The sequence below is a fragment of the Urocampus carinirostris genome, chromosome 3, assembly GCF_059441175.1.
Source record: "Urocampus carinirostris isolate Australia breed hairy pipefish chromosome 3, RoL_Ucar_1.0, whole genome shotgun sequence".
Taxonomy (NCBI): Eukaryota; Metazoa; Chordata; class Actinopteri; order Syngnathiformes; family Syngnathidae; genus Urocampus; species Urocampus carinirostris.
The window spans coordinates 36,793,769-36,800,151 of NC_142351.1; positions in this window are offsets into that span (position 1 = coordinate 36,793,769).

Here is a 6,383-nt window from a genome sequence, read left to right on the forward strand (position 1 = left end):
ACACAATACAGTACCTCTTTATACAGAACTTATTTGAGTGTGGGATCCTGATTAGGTGTCATTCTAGAATTGGGTCCTGGAATGTGAACAAAAAACAAGCTATCCAGTTAATTTTTGATTTTTTTTTTGGTGTACATTTTGCATAACAATTAGTATTGGTTTATTAATATTAGTTTTTTTAATTGCCCCGACTGAACCCCCCCTCCCCTCCCCAAGATGTTTCCTTTTGCAAACACACAAATTATAAGGACCGTAAAGGGACATTATAGGTTATTTAAAGCCTCCGAGTGATTTACAAAATAAAGAAAAGGGAAAAAAACAACTCTATTCCTGAAATAATATTTATTTCAATTAAAATGACAAGCAAATTGATTTCAATTCCAATAATAGGCAAAAAAATACATGAACTATCATAAAAAGGTGAATTTTTGAAATATCTGTAGGCTGAGAAATTTGTATTTTATATAAAATCAGGCTCACGTAGAGGGTCCTGATTTGTCCCCTATCTTGCTGCTACGGTTCGCCCCAAACACACTGGGCAAAAGAAATGAGGAAAACGGTTTGGTTAGTGTGGTGTCGTGTAATACACTCCTCTTCCTGCGGTGTCGCTGTATACTAATGTGCAGCCTTGTACTTGTGCTTGAGAACTACCGAGGAAGAAGTTAAGTAAATACTATGATTGTACCGTCCGTGCCCGTCTCTGAATCCTACTACAACCCTACTACATACACAACAGTTAGGTCATTTTGACGTTTGTATTCTTCCTTGCGCTTTGTAGTACTTCTTTTTGGTTGCACTACACAATACAGCAATATCTAGTGGTCAATCATTACACAGTGTCCAATCACTTTCGAGAACTGTTATGCACTCTACCGTAAAGCTTATTATGCTGAAATAAGCTTCATAGTAGAGTGCATAACAGTTTCAATACAAGCGGTTTGAATAGAAAAAGGCAAAATAAACATGTTACCTGCACAAAAGTGATTTGTATACGGTGTGCATTACCGTTCGATTACATTCACAACAAATACGGAATGGTTTAAGTCGTATTACATTCCCAACAAATGCAAGACGAAGTGGTTTTGGTTATATGTTTCCCATTACCTTCCCTAAAAGTGAGATAAAACGAGGTAAAAATGGTTATAGTAGCGAGGGGATGCAAATCTCGGCAGGGATGCATTTCTCGGCATAACATAACACCTGTCGACACAGGCGACATATAACCACTAGGGGATAGTATAACTCTGTTTAGCCAAGGATTTCTGATACTTGTGAACAGCTTTTGTGGACACTCATAACACTCAAATGCCAGTTCATTTAAAAGAGAAAAATAACCTGGGGTTTATTCTCAATATTATTATTATTATTATTATACATGATTTTAGTCAAAGCAAGTAAGAAAAACATTGAGAACAGGAGAACGATTGTACTATCATTTAAACGTTTAAAAAATGTATGTCGGCAAGTTTACAATAATTAGGAATTTATTAAATTTCAGAGTTCTGGTTTCCATTTTATAAAAATGTAAGGATTAATGAATCAGAATTACACCGGAGTCATACACGATATACAAAACATTTTATATTCAACATATAAATGTCAGAATAGACGCGGAAAGCAGTGGAGTGCAAATACATTCGTTAGGTGGTGCCTGTCCCTCTGCCTTCTCTCAAAAAAGGTACCTTTTGAAAAGTTTGTTCTCTTTAATTTTAAAACTGTGTACTTTTTATAGAAAAATGGTTAACGATTTTACTAATACACCTAAATTATAAGAAAGTATTTTGATATCATAATTATTTTATTTATACATCACACAGAATATGAATTTGCATTAATGTGCAGTTTTTTTGGTCCTTTGAGCACTATGACCCCAAAATTGCCTATGCACACCAATAACAACAAGTAAACTTTGACAAATGTTTGGACAATTTTACAGGCTCGAGGTTTCATTGCTGTCATTTACATTCTGGACAAACTTCTACATATTACTTATGTTTTATTTTGAATGATGTTCACTATGTTTTGTGTATTAATGTTAAATCTATTGCCCCCTGGTCATCATGGAAGGGACTTATTAAGGTTTCTTGTTTTCCTCGTGATGAGGTTTTGAGTTTTTCCTTGCCCGTATGTTGGTTTAAGATCAGGGGATGGTGTAATTGTAACCTGTGCAGTAATATGAGAGATATTGTGATTAGGAGCTATACAAATAAACATGACTTGACTTCAGACTTGGAGTGCCATAGAGAGGATATTACTTTATATTACTTTGATGATCCTATTCTTATCTGGATGAACACAACTTGCGTACGCAAGTCACACATGTAAACAGGAAAATGTCATCATTCCTGGTACGGGTTTGTTTTTCCTATTGTGTCACAACCAACTCGACATTCAGGTTCCTCAAGGTGTCTTTTCGGCTTGCCAAAGGTTTGAAAGTTTTAATAATAAGCGTTCTTTCAGCCAAGGTGAGAGATAAGAAATATTGATAAAAATCTCGAGAGCCGAGTCAACGTCTGAATAAACATCAAATTAAAAGGGAAGAATTCAGCACACACAAATAAAAAAAAGAGGATGTTTGGCTGATATTTCACAGGACACCAATTTGCAAAAAAATGAATGTTATTTCTCGGCCATCCATGTTGTAATGGTTTAAAATGTGGTTGTAAATTTCAATGAAAGGGTTAATTTAGTCTTCCTTGCACAGTGAATTCTTCGATTTTTGGCCTGTTTCCCTCTAGGTATTTTTTCTCAAACAAAAAGAAAGTGTGTTTGTGTGTGTGTGTGGAATAACGAATTGAATGAGGGGGAGATTGTGAGGGAGAAGGTGGAAGCAGCGGTTGTATCAATTCATGAATGGGAGGCTGCTAGGTTGGATGGACGCATGGTAGAGCATATCAGGAGAGTTGGTGAATATGTGTGGTTTGTAAGGTTGTTGAATATATGTTCCTTGCTTGGAGTGGAGCCAATGGACTGGCGTAGGGCATGGTTGTTTCCTTGTACAAAGGGAAAGGTGACAGGCCGGTGTGTAGTAATTTGATTGGAAGAATAAGACACAAGAGGAAGGGGATATACACATCTGATTTTTGCAGTTAGGCAGTTATGTGTAAAGTTTATAGCGAAAGGAAGATAGGTTTATTGGGCATTTATAGATTTAGAGAAAGCATATGACAAAATAGACCAGAAGTCATTGTGGCAAGAGTTGAGAATATGGTGTGGGTGGCAGGTTGCTGCGTGCTGTGCAAAGCTTGTATGAGGATAGTAGAGCTTGTGAGAGTGGGGAGTAGGCGAAGAGTTGAAGGGTGAAAGGCAATGTGTGTGCTGATCGGATTGTTCAACTAGAGACATCTGTGAATGGATGCAAAGCGAGGATTGTATGAAGGTGTGGTGGTACCAACAGTGATGTATAGCTCAGAGGCGTGGGTTTGAGAGTTAACGAGCATAATAGGTTAAATGTCTTTAAAATTAAATGTTTGCGTTGTATGTGTGAAGTGACATGACAGGATAGGGATAAGGGAGTAAGGAAAATAACTGGTGTGGTGAGAGAGCTTTCTGAGAGGGTTGATGAATATGCTTAGATAGTTTGGACATATGGAAAGAAAAGATGGCTATTTGACTAAAATAGTATATAGTGCAGAAGTGGTGGGCAATAGAATAGGAAGAAGGCCCGGATATGGTATGGGTGTGAATGGCGAAGGATAGTTAAGAATAACCGATATCGATGCCTATGATGCAGAGGGGGTGACCTCTCTGCTGATGAAGGGCTGCATAGCACAGCTAATTACCCCTTGTTGTGCTGTGGTCATAATGTTCGGGTCAGGTTGAGAAAAGCAAAACAGAATAATTGTTTGGTGAATGTGCTCTTGACTCTAGCCATACCACTAGGGGGATATGGCTTCGGTGTATCGATAGTAACCTGAAAAGGCCGTTTTTTAACACAATCCATTAAGGCTGCAATCATGACCTTAAACCAGGAAATGGTGGCAGAGAGTAGCAAAATTTAAACTTGCAGACCACCCCTTTAAAGGGACAGTGTGTATATCATTTGACCACCAGAAGTCACTGTTGTAGTGCAACTGAAAATGAATATAGAAGAAGTACAGAAAGAATATAAAATATGAAGACTCAAACTGACCAAAACGCACAAGTTTACATCTCATCTTTGAGTTTTTTTTGGTACGCATAGTAACAAGATGGCGAACAATTGTGCCGGCTCCCTTTAGGTGAGTCTCGTGTTATGTAAAACGAATACACTACACGTTTCTCGACCTATTGGTATTTAAATAAATTAAAAAAAAATCAGGCTTAAAAATAAATAATTAAATAAAAAATACCACTAGGAGGCGCTAAATAATACAGACATCCCTTTAAAGATACATAGCAGTTTGTCATTGTTTTACTCATAACTGCCACCTTTGGGCTGATGTGTAACTGCAGATGCAAGCTTAACAGCACATTGGCAACTAAAAAGCTCATTGTACTCATTTGGAGCGTGTATGAACTTGAAAAATCACACATTGATATTTAAAAATTTGTTAGTACATTCTCAATTTAAAGAGGCATATTTTACCTCTTACTCTTGGTTTGTTTCAAAAAGCCACTTTATTACGATAGAAGGCCACTGTAATACGATAAAAAATAAATAAAAAGTTGTTTTTCCTTTGGTGCTTTAAGTAGTGACACAAAAACAAATGAATAGTTGAACTTTCACCAAAGCCAAAACAATAACATACTGCTCATGAGTGAATCTGCTTGTTGCACTTATGGATGAGTGTCCTGCAAGACGCCCAACTTATTGAAACTCATTAAATAAAACTAGAACACTTCCTGGAAACATGAAGAGCAACCACACCTATTTGTCTTAATGCGACCTGAATGCATTTAGTGTTTCCTGAAGGGACGTTTGAGGGGGATTCACAGGTTTGAGCAGCAGCAAGATGCATGTTGGCTCAGTCTCTTAACAAGTTCTTTGATCAGGTTCCAGTGACCCATAGTTTTTTTGAGCACAGAAGAACGCTCCGGGATATATTTGTCAAATAGTTTTTGAAGGAAGGGCGTAATTATGTTCAGGTGACACACAAGAAAACCTAAGCAGATTGAATACAGTACATGAGCGTTTTTTAGTGTACTTTATGTACTTGATCTATCGCTTTAAAATATCTTCTCTACAAAAAATGTACTGATTTTAAAACATTCCCCCTTTCAGACAGCGTACTGTAAACCTTTAACCAAAGTGGCTCTAGTTTATTTTTTACCGGGACAGAAACAAGAGTTATGCCAACATTGGCTTTCGGTGTAAACAGTGTTAACATGTTGTGCACATGTGAACAATTTGAAAATTACTTTGAGGAATGCGTTTGTTTAAAGCACTGATGGCTGTTTCTGGAATGCAATTACTTTTCTCGGTAACGAGTACTGTAACGCGCTATTTAAAACGTGTATTAACTCAATCATGACTAAACAAAGCGTTATTGCGTTACATATTTAATGCAGATAGAGTAATGCATGTGTCTCTGATTGTTGAAGAATTCCTCATTACTCCTATTGTGACATATAGCTCTTGGATGCACCAGTATCTATGGGTGGGCATGTTTACGTTAACCTACAAAGTACAACTGAATACAGTAATGATGGCTCCGTCTCAAGAGTCTGAGGACAAAGTAAATGGTAAATGCATTTATATAGCGCTTTTCAAGTCAATGAAGACCTCCCAAAGCGCCTTACAATGTGCTTCACACTTACCCATTCACACACACACTTACACATTTAACACGGAGGAGCCGGGAATCGAACCTGCGATCTCAAGACGAGTGCTCTACCCGGGCATGATATATTTTTGCAATACATCATGCCTGGAAAAAAAAAACATCTAGACAGTACCCTGAAATAGAGAAGGAAATCTTTTAGTGGTTTGGAGCCCAGAAACAAAATGAATATGGAGTGTCTCAGCAAAAAGTTTGTTTGCAAGCTCTCCAGATTGTTGTTTTTTCTGTTTGTTTGATCCCTTAAACACAATGGTCGTTGGGGCACCACTTCCTGTGGTGTGTCTTGGGTAATTACAGCCTGGTGGCGCCCATTCGTCTCCAGGCAGTCTCACAAATTAATAAATATGAAGAGTTCACTGCTTCCACAGGTCAGTGTACATGTTTTCTTCCATTTCTTTTATCATGTGGCTATTTTAAATTGTTTTAGGAGGTTGTATTATATTTGAGTATATACAGTAGTTTGTAACTAGATAGTTACCTTTGGAGAAACGTGCTACTTTTTAGTGTCAGTAATCTGGGAGGTAACAGTTACATTTTAAATGAAGTAACTAATTACTTTTTTTTCATTAACACGCCCAACACCAGTTAAAATGTTAGTGTTACTTTTAACTTCAGCTACAC